The sequence below is a fragment of the Taeniopygia guttata genome, chromosome 14 (assembly GCF_048771995.1).
Source record: "Taeniopygia guttata chromosome 14, bTaeGut7.mat, whole genome shotgun sequence".
In the NCBI taxonomy this organism is placed as follows: Eukaryota; Metazoa; Chordata; class Aves; order Passeriformes; family Estrildidae; genus Taeniopygia; species Taeniopygia guttata.
Window position 1 is genome coordinate 10,899,840 of NC_133039.1, and position 21,521 is coordinate 10,921,360.

At 43.4% G+C, this 21,521-nt stretch overlaps 2 long non-coding RNA genes across 2 annotated transcripts; one reads left to right on the top strand and one right to left on the bottom strand.

Moving 5' to 3' along the window:
• Window positions 1-1,492: 1,492 nt before the first annotated feature.
• On the bottom strand, window positions 1,493-7,734 carry LOC140685090 (uncharacterized). Its single transcript, XR_012058292.1, has 2 exons — window positions 7,323-7,734; window positions 1,493-5,931 (listed from the first exon to the last, which is right to left on the bottom strand). It is a non-coding gene; the product is annotated as an uncharacterized lncRNA (long non-coding RNA).
• On the top strand, window positions 5,923-8,136 carry LOC140685091 (uncharacterized). Its single transcript, XR_012058293.1, has 2 exons — window positions 5,923-7,126; window positions 7,732-8,136. It is a non-coding gene; the product is annotated as an uncharacterized lncRNA (long non-coding RNA).
• Window positions 8,137-21,521: the final 13,385 nt, after the last annotated feature.

Genomic DNA, 21,521 nt, shown 5'->3' on the forward strand with positions numbered 1-21,521 from the left:
CAGCCAGATTGACAACAGTCAGCTCTGAGTTCTGTGGGATGTGTGATGGCTCTGAAAGACACAAACCCTTCCCATACTGTGTTGTGGCTCAACACCTCACAAGATGTCAACTCATCTGAATTCTCCAAGGTCTTCTATCAGTACTGACTGAGGTTGAAGGCATTGGTGTACTTATAGAAAATCTTGGAGGAGTCACAAATGCAAAGGTAATGAGTAAATACAAGATTCCATATTGCAAGTGTCTTGCTGAAAAAGGAACTAGTGCTAGCAGTGTATTCACTGTATGAAACATGATTTGGGTGAGTGAGATTATCTTGGGTGTCTGCATCTACTGAATAATTTAAGAAAATCAGTAAAGGAAAATTTTCTCTATTGAAAAATAAATTTGAGAACTGACTTGTGTGGAATACATTTAATATGAGAACTCAAGGATAAGCTCCTGCCTTTGATCTTATGTTAGGCATCTTATGTTACATTTTTCTTAGATACAGTTGTAGATATGGCAGCTACATTCCAAGCCAGCATTATCTCAGTATTAATATCATCCTAGTTTACATATAGCAGTGAGTCTTTGTGTATTAATTGCATAATCATTATTTGAACTTATTTATTGCACAGAACATAATCAGCTGAGGGCAGATTCAAAGTAAATTAGAGATAGGGAATGAAAAACATGAAACTGCTCTAGCCTAAGCTCTTACTAGACACACTCACACGTTATTGATGAAGTTCATCAATACTCTTATTTAAAGACCTGGAGTTCTGGAGGAACCACTGCCATGCTATCACGGCTGGCACCAGAGGTAAGAAATTATTTCTGAAACCTAAGTGCTCTCCAAAGGCCCCCCAAGTTATCCAGTCTCATTAAAATCAAAGGCATCATCTACTGTCCTTAAATATTTGAAGGAAAAAACCACCACCTATGGTATTAAGTAAACAGATATTTTTCTCATTAAAATCAATATTTAAATACTTGCAGCCTTATCTTAATTACATTAAAGATGACACACCTACCTCTCACCACTCCAGCCCCATGGGACAAAGCCCATTTCATGTGATGTGGGGAGGTGACAGCAGGTCCTGTTTCTGGAGGGCTGGGCTCCCAGCAGCAGCCCCAGACACGTCCCACAGTGCACCCACAGGCAGGAATTCAGAACAGAGAGCTGAATCTGGGCTTTCCCACTAAAAATATATACGGAAGAGCAATAAATGGTAACAATTTTGAACAACTACAAGAGAGCAGAGCCCTAATTTTGGTCTGTGCCCATTGCAGAGACTCCGCTGTAACAGCAGCTCCAGGTGTTGGGAGCAATTGCACAATGCTTGTGACACAGAGCCACTCAAGGAGTCCAGCTCAACCAAACTGAGCTGCCCCCCAAAATAAACATGCTTGTGTACATTTCTTTTTATGCCGTCATTAAAAAAAAAAACAAAAAACACCGTCCAAACCTGATTCAGTTTAAAGATTCAGTGACAACACAAGACCAGTCAGTTTTCCATCAGAAGTGCTGCATTTGTTGTCATACTGGTGCCACAAAGGATTTCACCAAGCAGAAAATAACACATCTCATGATAAATAAAACCAAAACACCCTCCAGGCAAATTTATGGAAATCATTACTCACAGGCAAGTGTGACAAAAAAGCATCAAGCTAACTTCAGAAAGAGTGAGAGATCTGCTCCTCACTGAAGTCCTTTCCGAGGCTGGCTGGGTGATCTGGAGGACACCTTACCTGCCAGCAGGGCTGGGCTGTGCTCCGCGAGCCCCTGCACCTGTGCTGGCTCTGCACTGAGCAAGTGTCAGCTCCCACAGGCTGCTCCACCTTTGCCTCCATCCATCACAGCAGCAACATTTGCTGGCCGGCCAAAGAAAATGCCTTTCCTGGGGAAAACACCCAGGAACATGTGCTAGTGCCGATCCTTTGGTGGCCTGGGTGCTGGTAGAACCTGTCAAGGTGAGTTTGTGACTGGGGAGTCTGGAAAAGCTGGTGGATCTGTGAGTACAACCAGACCCCTGAATCTGGACATTTATGGCATTTGCACACAGAAAGGTTTGTTTCAGCATTTCTTTCTATTTGGGAACATTTGCGCTCCGGACTTGCAGATGTTCAGTGCCACCTTTGTCCCTTCTGTCTTGTCTTGCTAATCATAGAATAGTGTCAAATCTTATAAAATTTCCCTTCCCTTTTATGAGTTTGAACTTGTCATTTTAATAACAAATGTCTGTCCATCCTTGTATAAAACCACAATTAGAGATTTCTGAGATGCTTAGATAAAGCAGTCATTATTTTTATCATGACCCCTCCTTTCCCAAACAAGCGTGGCTAATCTTTTCAAAGCAAGCATGCCTAATCTTTCCAGTTTCTCTTCAAGGCGTTGCATTATCATGACCCAATTATTCCTGAAAAAGATAGCTGGGAAATTTCTATCAGGATGATTTGCTCACAGAAAATGCAGTTACCACAAATACAGGGATGCCTTCATATCAGTTAGAATGGGTTTCTATGGAGAAAATTCAGATCAAATATTTCCTGGTCTATCAGCTCAATGAGATCTTGTTTGTTGCCCCATTCTTTCCTGATTGGATAAGCACAGAGCTGCATTAACCCGAGGTGTGCTGGTGATGGCTGGGAATTGCAGGTCATGTATTTAATTTCAACAGGGCAGAACACTTTTAGCTTTCATTCTCTGACTTTCACTTTGAATTCCCCAGATAAACAAAAGTAAAATTCATTTAATTTCTTCAAGCTGACTGAAGAGAAAAAGAGTAAGTGGCCTGTGCCACTTGTTTCTGCACTTCTGCACCATTCTGAATGCTCTCAGCAGAGGCTGGAATCCCCTCTCACTGGTCTGTCCCAGGAAAACAAAGTTTTACCCACTGAGAGGACAGGATTTACAAGAGCTCAGCAGGGCTTTGAGAAATTCTAACTGCTTGGAGGTGTCTGAAAGATTTTCAAATTGCAGTGAGTGTATTTGGGATTATTTCTGTTTCACAGTGTTCTGACTTTAAACTAGGCATATTACAAAAAATTGAATAAAAGCCACAAACAAATAGACACTTCAGAAGTCGTGTCACCCCCATCAGATTGCTGTGACATCAATGAAACTGCCTTCTGGAGAGACTAGGAAGTTTGACATAAACCTGTCCAACCTCAAAACAACACCAGGGTATGTTAAAGTTAATTTTTGCCATTTTCAATGCAGCAGCACAGCCTTCTGCCAGAGACCAACTCCACGACTCAGCCCCAGGGACTGCAGTGGTCACTGTCCCTGAAAAAGGAATGTACATTTTATCCTGAGCACCGAATGACCATTCACTTTGCTGAAATGTTATTTCTTTTTATAACAGCTTTAAGGAAGGAAAAAAGGTGAAGGAACCCAGTGCTGCCACTTTGGAAAGCTTTTATTGTAATCAACCTTACAACGCTTTTTGTTGTACAATACAAAGAACATTTAATCTCTCCTGGCTGGCACATTCCCTCCAGGGTTTTGCTGCTGACAATGGGAGCTTTCACTTTGACCATGGCAAAAATAGTGTCAAACCCACTGCAAGGCACTGCTTTTACTCTGGACACATTTGGGAAATTCTAAAGAATCAGTGACTTCATGGCATGAGGGAAAAAATAGGGTTTACATTTGGAGAGACTTCATATATTTCCTATAAGTTTTGCTTCCCATGAATACCACCATCCCTAAAATGTGTTTAACTTTGGTGTTGCAAATGCATGCATGGATTGTTTTAAGTGTTACATTAATTTAAAGGGGGAAAAAAAAAATTATGAGATAAGATTTCCATAGCACTTGTTCTTCCTGAATTTCCTAAAAATCTCTGAATGTGTGGTCTCAAGGCACTCCAGGTAGAAAGGGAAGAGGCAACAGAGGTCATGGAGTGGAGCCACTGAGCTAATGCTGAACTCTGTAGAACTGAAATGTCAGCTTTTCCTTTTTTTTCATGTTGGTTTAAAGGAAAGTGAAACAGTTTGCACATAGCAAGTTTTTGCCTGGATTTTTTCTAAAGCTCAGGCTAAATTCAACCTCTGAGTTTTGGAAAAGGTTGTTAGAAAGTTGCAATTCAAGAAATTCCTCTGTACTTCCAAATTTGTGCCAAGCTTTTAGATTGCTGGATGGAAACTCCCCAAAAGAATTTGGTTTTGTTCACAGAGAGCCAAACAAGTGATTTCCATCTGGATGACTTGTTTGCAGCTGGGAGAAGCTAACAACACAGTGCTGGTGTGGGTTGAAGCCAGCTCAGAGCGAAGGCACAAGTAGTGAGCAATGGGCATGTCCAGCCCCAGGAGCCACAAACACCTTTTCTGTCCAGAGGAGCCCCTTGAAACACCACAAATCACTCAGCTGGTTACATAATTTCCTCTACTCACAGCAGCTGTGTTTTCCACACTAAAGGATATTTCAGCTCAGCATCCAGATTGAATCTGCAAAACCAGCCAAAGCCAAATGAAGCTAAGCTTGTATTTTCACTCTCTGCCAGAGTGGTATAAAAAAGAATATTAGAGATAGAAGAGTAAATTTGTTGCGATGTGTGTGAAGCTCCTGGTGAGGCTCATGAAGAGGGTCTATCCTGGCTTGTAAGATCAGCATGTATTCTATTGCCATCTGTTGGAGGTTGGGCAGTTTTCTTATCTCTTCCAAGAACAATGTCTCCCACGGAGATACCGGAGATATCTTCTGTTAATGGGCCATGGAATGACTCACTGCATGACCGGTAAGGTTACATCTTATCATTGTGAGATGCTCCACCCAGAGGGAGGAGCCAAGCACCCCTACCTGCATAAAACCAGCAGTTTTGGGACACTAGGCAGCCCTTTGCTGGATTCCCAGAGGAGCAGCTTCTTCTCTGCTGGATTCCCAGAGGAAGACCAGGCCCAACTACTACCAGACCTTCAGAGAAAACTACACCCTTCTAGAGATCACCACCTCAGCAGCATTTCATCTGCCACTCCAGGAGGAGCAGCCACCATTTTAACTGGACTACTACCAGCACCCTGACTCCTCAGGGTGTCAGGTTTCTGACTCCATCACTAGTTTTGTTTGTACTAATTACATTTGTTTAATATTTTTTTATTTAGTTTTTCTCCTAGTAAAGAACTGTTATTCCCATTCCCATATCTTTGCCTGAGAGCCTTTTTTAAAATCGTGGTAATTTGGAGGGAGGGGGTTTACCTTTTCCATTTCACAGGAGGTTTTTGCCTTCCTTCACCGACTCCTGTCTTTTCAAACCAAGACAGGGTCCCAGCAGGTCCTAGGGCTGTCACCTTCCCAGCAATGTCCTGTAGGTCAGAGAGACTGTGCCACTGGTGTGCCTTGTGTGGGACAGTCCTGTACTGGGAACAGCAAACAGCCAGAGTGAGCTCAGTGTTAGGCAGCCCAGGGACTCAAGGCTCTGGCACAAACTGCTCAGGAAACATTTCTGCACGTGGCACACACAGCCTGTCAAAACCAAGCATGCAACTTCCTAGCAGTGTACAAATAAAAAATAATGCCTTCTGCTGGCTAGTATCTCATTCAGTGTTTTGTTGAACCCTGATTGGGATCCTTATGGAATAAAGCAGACAGAATAAGTAGATGTAGGAGAAACTGTGTTGGATAAGCTCTCATTGCTCTGAGAGGTGCTAGATAGTGAATAATCCATCTTGGAGAAGCTTTGAGAGGCTGGAGAGTTTTCCCATCTGCTAGAGATGTTTCTTAGTCTTGACTTGGATATAAATGCAGAAGGCAGCTCACACTTAAGCTGCTGCTCTGTAACCTTCTAGATGATAGGTAATTTTTCATAAATGTGTCCTACAGATGCTCCAGGGATCCATCTGCACATGCCTGCCTGAGAGCTGATGGTTCTGGTTGAGTTCAGAAGAGATGAGAGCTGTGTGAGGAGTGGTAGATTTAGGGGATGTTCAGTAATTCAGTTTTGCAGGCTCTGAATGGAAAATAATAAAGCAATGATAAGGCAGCTAATAATATTACATTAAATAAAATATATTAATAAAATTACATTTATTTTTGGAAACCAAAGTATTGTATAGCTGTGGAAAAGCAGGTAGCTTGCCAAGTGGGCACAGCCAGCCCAGCCTCCAGCTCCAAGACCTATGGCCACCATGGGGCTGAGACATGCTTGGCCTCCTATAAAGAATTCCACCACCCCTTAATGACATAGCCCTGGACTTCAGAACACCTTTGAGTGGAAAGTGCATTTTTGTGGCCATCCATCCTCAGTCTGCTTTGATACAACAGCATTGTTTGCCCAGCCCCTGTCACTGGTGGCCAGCCTGGTTGCTGTTGAAACTCTGTTGGTCCCTGCTGAGGGCTGCAGCCCCCTCAGCAGATGGCAGGGACCGGGGTGGGTGAGATGCAGGATGTGTGTGGAGGTGGGAGCACAGAGCATCCAATCATCTATTTCCAGTGGCTGGAGACAACCACGGACATAAATGAGCTCCCAAACCACCCAGGATAAGTTAGGACACTTTACTGCTTTCCCTGAAATTAGTAGGGAGGCTTGCAATTAATTCAACACAGACTTGTGCACTGACCATCATTTCTCTGCTGCTGCAGAGAGCTGCTTGGCAGCTTTCTGCAGAAGGAAAACTCTGTAACTGAGACAAAGCACATAGGTGGGCAGGCAGTTGTGATAAAACCACAGGGAACGGGGAAAATGAGAACCATCTCATGCAGGACTTAGAAATGGAATAAACAGGTTATTTTTACAAGATGGAATGAATATATAACTCCAGGGATGAGGAAAAATACGGCAAGTACCAGCATTTGCAGTTCAGCATATTCCATTGCTATTAAAAATAAAGGGGGGAAAAGGCAATGAAAGGAGAAGTATTTTGAGAAGCAGACAGGACTGTGGTATCTGTAGTTATGTACTCTGCCTTCTGCATACCCCACAGTAATGAGAGATGTGACCCTGTAATGTGCTGCAGAATTGCTGGTCATTTTCTACTGCCATTAAGATGCAGAATGGGAGCTGCTCTTGTTCTCACATGGACACAAACAATTTTTCTATCTTTGCAGTTTCAGCCAATCCACACTAACAGTCTATTGGACTGGCATTTTCTGTGCCCCTCAGGATGGAAAACCAGAATTGATTCCTCTGAGTAGGAAGGCAGCAGGTATTCATTATCCTAAGGTGCATTTGTAATGTTCTGGTTGGTTCAGCTCTTCCCCTTCATTTTTTCAGCTCACTCCAAGTCATTGAATCTCTTACATCTTATCCCACTGGATGGAACACCAAATCATTCAACATTATTAACCATGCCTAAGATGATCCTTAATATTGAAAATTAGCAGCAAAAAGTGGACAATCACCTGAGAAAGCATTTGTCCACTTGAGCTTTATGACCTGCAACAGAAAGTTTTGCAGTGAACAACAGCTCTTTGTCATTTGGAATAGTTCTAATACTGTTGCTGCTGTACTTTTCCACCACAGTCAAATCACTGGTATTAACCTTGAGGCTCCCTAAGAGCCCGGGTCAGAGGACCAGACCTCCTGCACTAGTAAAGCACAGTAACTACACCCATTTTAACACCCCCAGTGCACTGATCTTTTCCCATTGTCAGGCTTGTAGGAATAGGCTCCCCAAAATATGTAAGTTGCTACTGCTGGATAGTGAGTGGCCAAGTGCTGGAAATGGCATTTGGTGTTGGCACAGGGCTCTAAATTAGAAACTTAGAGAACCAGTTGGCTTTTCTCATCCCCATTTCTTTTGTTTTTCAGCACGTGGAAGAAGTTCAGACCCAACTTCTTGGGTCTAAGGAGACTCAAGGCTTTCTGCACAGAGCAGTTCTCTGAGGTCAGAAGCAGAGCAGCAAACACAGGACTAGCTGGAACTGCTCTGAGCTTCTGGAATTCTTCTCTCCTGATAAGCAGAGGCTGCATGGTTGTACCCTATTCCAGCCATACTCAAGTGTTGAAAATTGAAAATGACTATCCCAAAAATAAGATCTCATATGCACTTTCTTTTCAGATTCCTACCTTCAATTATTCCACTTGTCTGTAATGGCTTCAGACTCTTTTATCTCCCTCTCAGTGGATTTCTCTGCTGCTTTGCATTTAAAATCACCTTGTCTTCCTAAATGCACAGACAAACTGTAAGCAATAAATGAGCCAGGCAAAAACAAACATGCTGTTGTTTTCTTGGCTTTCTCTGCCATCCTGAGCAATGGATGTTTCTATATCCTTTTCAGAAAGGCATCCAATGATGAATAACTATTTGAAAAAAAATGGGTAGGATTGTACCAGCCACCTACTTCTCAGCCTTAGAAAGAGTAGGAAAATCCGCCCATCCATAAATATTTTTTAGGATGATAGTTCTGAAAATAAAGTAGGCTGGAACATTCCCTATCAGGCCAGGCTGCAGCATTCAGCTTATATCAATTACTATCTATTTGACATGCTTCATGCTCTCTTCATTAACAGGATGAAAGGTTTTATGGGATAATAACCCAGTTCCAGTGAGCAAATGTATTTGTGAGACCAAAGGCTGGGTCCTTTGTCCTTGCAGAAGGAGCCTTGAGACTGCAGCAATTGGCAATGATCTAGGGTGGATAAATCACAGGAGCAAGACTTCTGTCCCACAGAATGCTGTCCCATCCATGAATCACTGAGGACAAGGGATCCTCACTGCAGGAAAGCTGAGGGAGCAGAGATCATCTTGGTGAGGCTGCTGCTACAGGAAGGAAATAGAAGAGCCATTGGCTTCAGTCAGATGTTGAAGATCTGTAATTGGAGTTACTGTCATGTTAAATGGTCCCTCATGGTTTCCTCGGCTCAATCAAGATTTGATTGAAAACCTGTGACCTGAATTTGTGGTCATTACCTTACCAGAACTTATTGGTTTTCTCACTCCTCAGGCAGTAGGCAGATGGTAATTGTTTCCTAAAACATTTCTCAGCTGAACAGCAGTGACAAACACGCTTCTCACCTCAGAAAATCCCAAAGCACATTACAAACTGCCTGGACAAAGAGGACAGATGTGTTTTCCTTGGATCTGGCAGGAGCCATGCTATAGCCATTCTCACCAGGGAAGAGGTATGCTTGGCTAATGGAAAATAATCACACCTGGCTTTCCACCCCAGCTGTCCCACACTGTTAATCTCATTGTACTTGCACTCAAATTATCAGTAGGCATCCTCTTCTCCTTCTGCATCAACTAATTACATGGCAAATCTCCTGTCCCAACACAACCAGAGCAGACTGTAAGAGTGGAGGAGGGTGTGCACTGAGGGATTGCTAACAAGAGGCAAACACTTTTTAATGTTCTCCAAATTCTCCATTCCTCCACTGGGGCCAGCTGAGTTAGGATCCAATGCATGTTCCCTCTTGCAGCCTGACTTTGCTGGGTGCAAAGAGCACAATTTTCCCCTTGGCTGTGGTTTCTGGCTGTGTGGGACAGGGCTCTATTTCAGATCACACAACCCATGCACCATCAAAAGAACAAAAACATGCACACATATCAAATATCCCACAGTGGCATCAACATATCTCATTGTAGAGTCTCAATCTATGTTCTGTATAAAAATGTGGTATTCAAAACCCCACCATGTGAGATACAGCCTGAGAGGAATCACAGTAGGGACTTAAGAAAGGTCTGTACTTATGGCAGATAAAATCAAATTAGTAGTACAGAAATTATTTGTTTTAAGCTCAGACCATGGACTGAATTTAAAGCTCTAAATCAGTGTTTACCTTGTTGAATGATGGGTTCTTGCAGGAGAGTATTTACTACAAAAACAAACCATTTTATCCAAATCAGTGAGTGTCAGAGTTTGAATTATGGCTGTAAGAGAAAGTCTTTTGTTTCTGTCACCTCCTTAGTCAATGCTAATTTGACCAAGGTGTGAATGAGTTAGTGTTGCTCCCAAAAATTCTGTGACGTGCAAAGAGCCACCTTCTCCAAAGAGCACACAGAGCCTTAGGACTCCTTTTGGACATCCTCAGAGAGTCTGGATGAAAAATCTGCCTTCAGATGATGGAAGACAGGTTAGTAACTTGCAGGATATTTATTTCAAGAAGCAAAGTCATGGCTACAACAAAGCAACTGAAGAAAGGAGAGATGCACAGTGGAACACACTGAAAGTTTCTAATCTGCTCCAAGGTGAGACTGAAGGGCAACAACCATGCCCAGCACAGCAGAGGAACAGCATATCAGGAGATAGAACAGCTTGTGGAGCTCAGCAGCAGCAGATTTGGGAGACACAAGGTCACTCTGCACAGGGGTGGTGTGAATTGCAGAGCCACCTCAGGTGGGGTGAATACCAGCTCACTGCAGCACTTGCTCCATGAAGCGTTATTTACTAAAATACATATTTTTTCGAATTTCTGGTCCGCTTTTCTGGTCTCGCTGGAAGCTTCTACTTGAAAAGTCTCCTTTAGCATCTCTCAGAACTGGGAGAGATGCTAAACTGGCATGGCAAAAAAAAATAACAATCATTTGGGAGGAATTTATATCCTGCTGTTATAGACTCGCAAACACTCATTTCCATATCACCTACAGTTATGTGTGCATCTCTTTGTTCTGATATTGAGAAAAAAACCCATTTGTATTCTTTCAATACAAACAATCCTTGGCTTGAATTTTTAGTTGGTCAAATAATGCTAAAGAAGGAAATATTGGAATTTCTGCCTGTGCCATGGGACTATTCAGGCAGGCAAACTCTATTACAGCCATGGCCTTATCAAAGGAAAGCTAAATCTCCTCATTAAATCTTGGTTGTTGTTATTTCCAAGAAGAGAGCCTCTCTCCTGAAGACAAATGATGGAGAATGCAAAAACCAGCAGTGGCAGCCTGCAGAGGGAGGCTGTGTGTGGAGCCATCCCGGGGGAAGGGGACAGCCACCACTGCAGTGTGGCACTGCTCAGCATCCAGATGTGGGCACAGCCACCACTGCAGTGTGGCACTGCTCAGCATCCAGATGTGGGCACAGCCACCACTGCAGTGTGGCACTGCTCAGCATCCAGATGTGGGCACAGCCACCACTGCAGTGTGGCACTGCTCAGCATCCAGATGTGGGCACAGCCACCTCTGCTGGACCCCAGCTCCCACCAGCATCGCCTCTGGGTTCTTGTGATGAGACACCAAACCCAGTATCTGGCACATGAACACAATCTGGCATCCCTCTGTCTCACCTGCACAGAAACCAATCAAGCAAAAAGCCACACATGTACTCCTGCCTGTGACTGACCTCTGGACATCAGAAATTCAGTCAGGAAGGCTTCATTTGACAAGGACAAAGATCACCTTTCCAGAAAGGTGTCCAAATTCTGAACCAATAAGTTAAAAGTAAAGCAATTAAGAACACATTCCAATGGAAGTGGCATTGAACCCAATTTTGTGTATTCATCTTTGATTATTCTTTGCATCCTTGGGCAAAATACTTTAGTCTGAATATCCAGCCACCTAAGTCCTACAAGATTTGAGGTGCAATGCTAAAACAGAGCCCCCACAGCATCTCCACTAGACTTTTACTAGTCTATCATCTGTTAAAATGGATATAAAATTAGCCTTGCTTTCCCACTGTCTTAGCTGTTTGGGGAGAAGGGGAAAAGCAGAAAATATGGAGACAGGATGAGGTACTAAAGTTTGTGACATAAGGATAATACTGCTTATTTAAAAAAGAAAAACATAATATTTTCTTGTGAGAGATGCAGTTTGAAAGCAGTCTAAGAGGTTTTCAGCAATTATGGCTAATGTATCTAGAAATAATCTAAACGGTTAGTAAAATGTTTATATTTATGTTATATGAACATAGACATTAAAATTGCTTTTTTGACACTTCAAATGCAGGAAGCTATCTAGTCCTTCCACTAACACTCTGAAGAAATGTTAATAAGACTTTTTCCTGCTATATTTTAAATGGAAGAGGTGGTTTAAACAAACCTGCAGATGGCTTTCTTTGCTCTGCTGGGGTATCCAGTTATCCTTCAACCCACCAGACAGACTTGGTTTACATATCCTGCATAAACTTGTTCAAGAACCTTTAACTCATGCCAGGATCCAAAACTCTGTGCATCCAGTGGACCAAGAGCACATTCCCTGACACCTACTCCCCCTGCCCTAAGCCACCTGGGGGACATTAATCCGATTATAGGTGAATGTAGGATTTAGGAGCCTAGGAAGTTATACTGAGAGAATTTTTTTTTTAATTTGTTGGCAATTCCATAGCTAGGTTTTTATGTCAATCCAGCTCGAATGAAGCTAACTTTAACTCCCTTCATTGGAGACACTAACCTGTGCCTTGGGGCCTGTGATCACTGCTTGGCCAGGCTGGGAGGCGCAAACCTGCTGCCCCACAAACCTCGGGGGAACATCCTGGCTTTAGCTTTTGATACTCTGCTGAGCAGGGGAAAGCTGGAATCAGTAAGGCCTTACTGAAAGTTCTTGTCAAAGTAAGCTTTTAATTTATTCTGAACGATTTTAAATACCCCACCCCCCAAAACAGTTGAAGTTCCCATTGTACCTCCAGAGCTTCAATTGCCAGAATATTTAACTACATGTTAATTACAGAAGACACAACCTTCATTATGCATTTAATTCTGAAAATAAACTACTAAGAAAACATTTAAGTCTTTGCAAGTAAGTTGGATTGTTTTCCTTTTGCTGTTGTTCCTGTTTGGTTGCTTTTTTTCTGAGAGCAGACTGGATTGACTACAAAAGAGGAAGACAAGTTAAAAGTACAAAATCTATAAAAAACTAGTGTTCCAAGGAGCAAGCACTTGCACCTAAGAAATCTTTGTTGATTGCTGCTAATATCTATGATAATGAAGCTAAAAATACCCGCAAACCAATAGAATTTGCAGAGATAAGTCTATTGTCTTAAGCAAATAATGAAGCCAGGAACAGTTAAATTGATCTCATGACTCTCATTTCAATAATAAAGCAGCAACAACTGTTAATCTATAGCACTCCGTTTAAATTACAAACCCAGCGCTGAATGGGCAATTTCATTAGCAAGAACACAGCTAAGAGAGAAACAGCTGGCAGGGAAAAAGAGTCATCCCCATTGAAATCCAACCTTCCCGAGAGTTTCTTGTTGCTCTGTACCCATCCTGGGGCAATTCTCACAAATACCAGGTGCATCTCCAGGAAGCTTTTGGTGTCCAAGCAATTCCCTTTTGTTTCAGCCCCAAGGCTCCCAGGCTGCAGGGGGCTGAAGCAGCTGCCCCTGTGTCCATGGGTGGGCACTGCCCCAGGATGGACACAGGGACCACCAGGTGACGAAGCCCACCCTCGGTTGGGAGTGTCTCCGTGTGGTGGAAAAGTCTCTCCTCCAGCCCGTGCTTCCAAAGAAAGGCTCAGCAGTCTCTGTTGTCCGGTCTCAAGGCAGTTTATTGCAAGTTATCTAAAAGATTTTCTTCTGGGGCTGCTGCGGTTTGCTCACAGCTCAGGCAGAGGCACACACACCCCCTGACATCCTCTCTGACTCCCGACTGCTTCTTCTCTCCCCGCCCAGGGCTGTGCTGTCTTTTATATGGTACATTACGTGTTACATGGGTACAGTTTTCCCCAATGCCTATTACCTATATTAAATGGTGCTTTTCTACTCTAAACCAATCTGTGAGTGCCAACATCACCAAGAACATGGAGGTAAGGAAGGAGAAAGAGGGAGGACAGGGCAGGCCCAAATCCCTCCATCTTAAAACTTCTGACCCCCATGTACAAAACCAAAACCCCCCTGTACAGCACTCAAAAATTCTTCCTTTTACTTTGTGACTACTTCTACTCTAATATCTAAACTTTTGTGACTTCTTATTCTGCCTGCAAGGTTGGTAAATCGTTCCATGGTTCAAATCCAAAATCACAGCTGTTTCCAGCTGCCTGCCAGGGTCTCAAATGTTTCTGACCTGGGCCCAGAACCTCCAAAAATGTCTGAGGGACATTTTGAGTTCTGACAACCAGGAAGGGCAGGGAGAGGCAGGGGAGCAGGTCACCCCTACATCTGCCTGGAGCCACCCCCAGCACTGTCAGAGAGGCTCCAGGACACAAAACGTGTCCCCAGGGACTGGAGCAGCTCAGTGAGCAGATGGAACTGGCTTTTTCCTCCTTTTATTCTCGTCCCCGAAATTAACACATGGTCTACAAGCCAATCAAACTCACCCACGGATACTAGCACTGCCTAGAAGAGACAGTTATCTTTTTAAATTAGATCCTTTCAAACACTTACACAGATCCTTAGATATTGCAGGGGCTGTGGAACTGAAACCAATGAACAACCACAGTAGGTGAGTAAGGAAAGGCTTCCACCATCTCTCCTGGCAGCTTATGGGAGGAAGAACGTCCTGTTCTCACAGAGGGGAGCAGGCAGGACTATAAATATCCACATGGAACATATTTACTGAAGGATGGAGTGCCATACTAACAACCATTCCTTCATGGTAGGACCAAATTTCAAAGGTATTAGCAGCTTCCTGAAATAAAGTCAGAGAATCAGAGGATAACTGAGGTGAGAAGGGACCTATGAAAGCTTCCAGTTCAGCCTCCTGTTTAAAGCTGGGACTGCTTCTATGCTAAGGGAGGTTGTTGAGGGCCTTTCCAGTTCTCTTCTGATAAATCTCAAGGATGGAGAGCCCCCAGCCTCCCCAAGGAATATGGTTCCTGTGCTGCATAAACCTTATTCTGAGGACTTTTTCCATACATAAAAAGAAGGAATTTCCTTTGCTGCAATGCATGATCACTGCCTTGTCTTTGTGCAGCACACTGTGGCAGAATCCATAATCCATCCTTCCCTTTCCATCATGGTAGACAGTGATTAGATGCCCCCTTATCTTATCTCCTCCAGGATAAATAAACCCAGCCCTCAGAGCCTCTCCTGAGATGCCGTGTGCTGCACTCTCCTCAGCACCCACCGACTTTCTGCTGGACTTGCTCCCCCGTGCTGGCCTCTCTGTGGCCCAGGGACACACCAAACCCACGGTGTCACCTGGGAGCTGCAGCCTCAGGTGCTGAGTGAAGTGTCTGACCTGTGGCCACACCTGAACAGCCCAAAACACAGGCAGGTGTCACCACCTTAAATAAACCTGCAGTGCCCCAGGTCCTCTCTGCAGAGCTCCCTGAGCTGTCAGTCCCCAGCCCATGGGGCTGATGTGTCCCCCACTGGCTGTGTTTTACCTCACTGAATGTCATGAGGCTTTCATTATCCTGCTCCTCAAGATTTCCAAGCTTTTTGCCTATCATTGAAAATGGACCTAGAAGGCTTGGTGACATATTCTGTGTGCCTTGATGAAAAAGAGGAATGGCTGTCTCCTAAGGTTTCTGTGCATTTAGCTTCTCTCCCTTGTGCCATGGTGGTTTACACCAACATCACACACCCCAAATTCCAACTGACATCATCAAGAGTTTTTAGAGACTGCAATGACCTTGAGAATCCTCCTGCACAGCAGCAGGATCAGGATGTCAGCATTAGTGCTGGAATGGGGTTGTTTTAACAGGACTTTGCTGAAAAGGAAGGAAGATTTAGTTGCTGCTCAAGCGGAGGTGGGGGGTGGTGTTGAAATCTATAACCAGTATCCCTGATTAGGATGCTGTGAGCAAAATTTATGACACACATTGAAGCCTCATTTTTCCCCTAGTAAGAATATTTCTTTCAGCTATTTATTTTGCATTTCATGAGACCTTCTGCAGATGCAGTGAGCTATATCACTCTATTCTGCTCTATAGCATCCTGAGATCTAGATGCTTCAAAACCTGGGTGTATTGTAATGACTGTATAGAATATCTCAATGAAATTCTACATCTGCATCCTTGATAATTCATTTGATTTCAAGTGGGAATATTAATTGCAGCTTTTGCAAATGCTGATATAAGCCATGGAGTGGATGTTCACAAAACTCAACCTCCTGTGCCCAGATTCTTCATAGAGTTCATCCTATACGTGGGATCTCCTTTTTTCACAGGACTTGTGTAATACATTGCCTCTCCCTAATGAAATCTCTATTTTTCCCCTCTCTTGCTGCAGTTACAAATGCATTGTACAAGTAGACCATGGTTGTGCTTCTTAAATTTTGTTAAAACACCCAGGGAATAATTAGTTCTGTATCTTCTAAGAACAAACAAATATATTCATTCAAAAATTAAATATTTACTTGCCAAAGAGCCATCACAAGTTGTCATGAATGCTTGTCTTTATTATGTATGGGAAATTAAATGGACATTGTACCATAATTCTGCTGCTATCATAAAGGATTATGCCCAACAAGGGAAAAGTGACCCCATTTGGTTGGAAAGCAACACCCCTTTCTCATTAAACTTTACTTCATATTGCAACAAGCTCAGGTCTTATCAAATATAACAAGTTCAGAGTGCTTTACTGTGCTGAGACACCCTGTCTGCTCAGCAGGTACAGGACTAACCTAGCTTAGATTTGGAGAAAACCTTGGGTAGGACCAAATATCCAGTGTTAGGTGGAATATGTTCAGGCAGAAGAATTCTCATTCCCTTCCCATCTGCCAACATAGCATTGATGAAGTGGGAATGCTCCAAAAAAAAAAAAAAAATTTAAAGTGCCAGAATCAACATATCAAAAGCTAAAGGTAGACAGGTTGCCCAAATGTCTGCATCCAACTGCAGCTGCTTTGTCCTTTCCTGCCTGGTAGAGACAGATCAGAAAGTATCAAAGATCCCGCTTTGGGTCTTGTTTTAACAGATCATGATTGTGCACAACCCATTGTCCACAGCTGGAAACAGCATTGGGACTGTTTTTATAACAGAGATGCATTAGGTAAACACATTTCCTTAGCATTTACAGGACCCAAAACCTAGAAGTCCCCTAATTTCTCTTTCTTGGACACATCAGTTGTAAGTAAAACCTTCTGCCCTGTAGCTGGGGCACACAGTTTAGGCTCCTACAAAACACATTCATTATCTTCTTTGTTTGCTGAGGAATCTGATTTTCCCCCATCTTCTCTGAAACATCATAATGCTGAAGGTTTTGAATTTTGACCCTTGCCTTTGGGCTATTAAACACTTGTTACAGTCTTTTTAGATTAGATATCCCAACTTCTAACTGGCTTTAGGAGGTTAAAACACATAGAGAAGACCTTTAGCTTTTTACATCAACTAATCTATTGCTAAACCAGCAGCAGTCTCCCTCTCTCTGCAGATATACTAACCTCCTGTCGCTACATGAAAAGGTTTAACAGTTTCTAGGGCACAGAATACATTCAAGCACAGAATTTTGAACTGCTTTTCACCATGGATTTCATGTCCAATTTGAGGCTTGCAAGGCATTACCCAAATGAGACACGACAGTTCTGCTTTTCCAACAAAAGTAGCAATAACCACAAACACGTGGCCTGGTGGCAGTGCTCAAGTCCCAGCAAACCCCTGCATGGCCAGATAAATCAGGAGTACCCCAGTGCCACACAAGTGCCAGAGCTGCCTGCTTTCTGCCCACACCTGGGGCTCTGCATGGGCACACCTCAACTCAAGGGCACAGGCACAGCTCCCTGTGGGCACAAGCTCCCAGCCAAGAGCTCTGTGCCCCTCCACTTCCCTGCACAGCTCTGCAGCCTCTCCACACCTCTTCCACACCTGCCAGTGAAGATGTTATGCCAAGCTGTAAAGTCAAGTCAGGAGGGACTACAACTCAGGGAAGAAATGCTGATGTCTGCCTCCAGATCAGAAGGCTGAAGGCTCTGCTTTATTAAAACTATACTATATTACATTAATATACTATTTAAAGTGATGCTAAGCTATTCTACATACTTACTTCTTACTTACCTAACTAACTGACTACAAACTCATGACTCTGTGCTGAGAGCCCGAGCCACAGCTGGATCCATTGGTCACTGACCCCAAACAACTTCACCAGAATCCAACCCAGCATCACTGCAGGTAAACAATCCCCACACCACATTCCACATGGGGAAACAAAGGAGCAGAGATAAAGATTGTTTTCTCCTCTTCTCTCTATGCTTCTCCTGAGAGACAGAATTATGTCTCTCTGTCCAGAGACTGTGAATGTCTGGATAGCAGACAAAAAAAAAAAACAAAAAAAAAAAAAAAACAAAAAAAAAACAACCAACCTAGGAAGAAAAATACAAAAAGAAAAAAAATAAGGAAAAAAAAAAAGTAAAAAAGAAAAGCTGGAGAGCAGAGGCAGGCCCAGCAAGTGCCCCATGCTGCCTGCAGCCACCCAGCTCAGACTGGTGACTGGGCACAGCCCAAGCCAGGTTACTGCCCAGGGCATTGCCAGCATGTGAAAAAACTTCCTAAGCCACTTCTAATCATGTTTAGGATAGAGGTTTATGCCCAGGCTTTAGACAAAAAATGTGCTGTGTGTTTCTAGGCATGTTCACAATCCTGAAACACAGGGAATCTCACCTTGGTAATCCATGGCCAGTTATTATGACTGCATGGTGGCTCTGTGCTGGACACACAGAGAGCTTTTCCAGGAGCAGGAAACAGCCACACTGGCAGATTTTGCTCCTTGGGAAGACACCTGGGAAAACTCTTCCAGCATTGGATCAACAGCCTCAGTCTTCCAGAGCTGCCTCTTCTTCTCCTTACCTCTCCCTGCCCAGCTCTGGATTCAGTAATGCTTAAAAGCAAACACATGTAAAGGTTCTTTGATCTCAGCTGTTACACAGATAACTAGAAGCTAGGCCCTCCTCAAATGCAGTGATTTTCTGGAAAAACAGGCAAAATTTTGAAAGTGAGACTTGAGACAAACAGCTGGAAAGCAATTATTTCACCAAAGAACTGCCTGTGCTCAGACAACTCATAAAAACAAACCTGACAGAGTTTGTGCTTTTTGTCACTTTGGCCTGAACAGATACAAACCTTCAAGCACAGGGCAGTGTGGAACAATCATTCCCCCTCTTCCAGAATGAATAGGAAAAACCTGAGGTTTGCTGGTGTGCTGAATACTGAGCAGTAGATACTCTCAAATAACTTTCCTGGCCAGGACCCTTCAGCAGGGAGTTTAAATCTGCCTCTTGGTCCTGCAGAGGAGATCTGTCATGAAGGAACAGAGCTGCTCACTCACCTTCTCATATGTCATCTCCAGCAGCACTCTGACTGTCCAGAACATTTCTATTATCCACCTGTCAGTGCTAAAATGGAGAAAAGGAAAAATATGGTGTGTTCTGTAGACTACATTTTACTGAAAGGGTAAGGAATGGTTTCAATAGTGTGTTGAAAAAGCATGGCACATTTTCTATATCAGAATAATTTTTTTATCTCATGGCTTTCATTTAGAGAAACAAGCTACTACTGGAATTGAAAATCTTAATTTATTGAATATTTGTAATTAGATATTTGATTATGTTCAATATACAGTATCTTTTGATTTGCTAGTAGCCAAATGCTGCTACAATTAACACACTGATGATGACTAGTCTATCTTTACCTGCTCTCAGAGGCACTACAACCACATTTAAATTCCTTCTCAGCAGATGGACACATGTTCACACATCCTCATCACCTCCATGTGCTGTCTCAAACTGCAGACTACACTCCAGGGTGGGCTGTGCTCCAAAGGGATGTGTCAACACCCCCTTGGACAACAGCACCCACTGGGCTGGTCCATGCAGCCCTACACACGCACATGTGCATTATCTGAGGTCCTGAACTGGTCTGGAAAGAAGTTCAAATTAATTAGAATTATCATTAGCAGGCAGCTGCTTGCAATGCCTTGTAGTGAGCTAGAGCCTGGGCTGCCACCCAGCAGGGAGACAGCCTCCTCTCAAACAGTCCTTCCCCAAAAATGCCTTCATATCTTGGGAGCCCATATTAACTGTGGATTTTCCAGACCTGCAGAGGGATTTAAGCAGCTTGCTGGGGAGCAGACTCTCCTGAAACATTGCATCTCACTGCTGACATCCCCTGGGGGGAGAATAAGTAGGAGTTGGGACTTAACCTTTTGGGATGACAGTATGTGGCATATTCCACAGATAATCAGTGGAATTGCTGAGTAAAAAGCTGTATTATCTTGAAATAAATATGGTTCACCCAGAAAGGTATTAAAATCAGCTTCATGCAATATGAACAATTGTTCACATCCTGGAGCCTGCAGCCCTGAGCACTTACTACAACAAAAAGGGATTAAGTGCCTCTAATTATTATTACTGTTATCCAAACATTTTGCTATCAGTGAGCCTGTAATAAATAACCACGACATCTCATGGGTACAGCTATCAAATTTAGTGTCAGTAGCTGAGCTGTTCTGATTAAGAGGCAGAGTTTTTCCAGTAAATACACAGATCTCTCTCTAAGGACTGAAGAATAAATGAGAACTGAAAATCTAAGGGGAAGAAAGAAATGGCTACCATGTGAGCCTCATTCTTTGCTCAGAATGTCATACTGCTGTAAATATAAAAGAGAGTGGTGACAGAGTCCTTACCCCACTCACAGGGACTCCTCTCTTGTGTTATCCATCAGTTATTCCATGGCTGGAAGCAGCAGAGTGCTGGAATGTTCATGGTATATCCCTACACTAGCATAGGAGAGAGACAGTGTGTCCTGTCCTGGAGACCTTCAGCAACAGGAGCAATCCTCCTGTTCTTTTCCAGGCTGCTTTAAAACACCTGTAAAATAAGCTGAGTTACTTAAAGCTACCCTGATGCTTAAACGTACAGCTGAGCTTTCCAAAATAGATTCTATGACCCTTCAGAGACAGACAATTAACACAGTTAGTTTATGTTTACTCAGCTTCCTCCATTTTTATTTTGATTCACCAGCAATTTCTGGTGAAGTTTCCAGCCCAAGTCTGCAAACATTTAATCTTTGGTGGTGAGCAGGACTAGAAGCAATCAATGAAGAGCCACCCTCTTAGATAAGGTTTTGTACATTCTAGACATCCAAGATGCAAGTAGGTGATAGTTTTATTTTCATGTTTTGGAGACAATAAATGTTTTTCCGACTTTCTCTGAGTTCAGCATTGCTTTATCCTGTTTATTTCCTGAGAAATGTGATGAAACAGAAAATGTATTCCCATTCTCTTCTGACATTTCCTGCTGCGATATAAACACCCTGCTCCACCTCAGAGCCTGCCTTGTACCCCACCCCACACCTTCACTTGTGCCCCACCATAAGGGCTCTTCTCTAGCAATGTTCAATGTTCCATTGCCATATTCCAGTGCTTCTCTCACTGCTGCCCTCACTCCTGTTCAAAGTCTCCCTTCTTGCTGGTGAGCTGGCATCTCTTTCCCATCCATTACCTCCCTGGATCTTCTGCACTGGCCAGTAAAGCCTCATGGCAAATTGGACTGATTTCATCTGGGCACCATGCAGTCTTTGGAAAGTTGCATAACTAGAACACAGCGTAGCCCTGTCATCCATATCTGGAGCTCTACAAAATTCCTTCAGGTCTGGGGAGGTACAAACTTCAGTGGGAGCTTTCTCTGTGCCTGGGGCCCTCACAAAATCCAGCTGGACCCTCCAGCACCAGATGAGACCTGGCTTTATGGCATCTTCTCACCTCAGGGTGAGGGGATTTCACTGCCCCTGTGAATCTTACAGGAACCCCATCTGTAAGCCACCATCCCTCTGTCAAACTGCTGAAACTGTC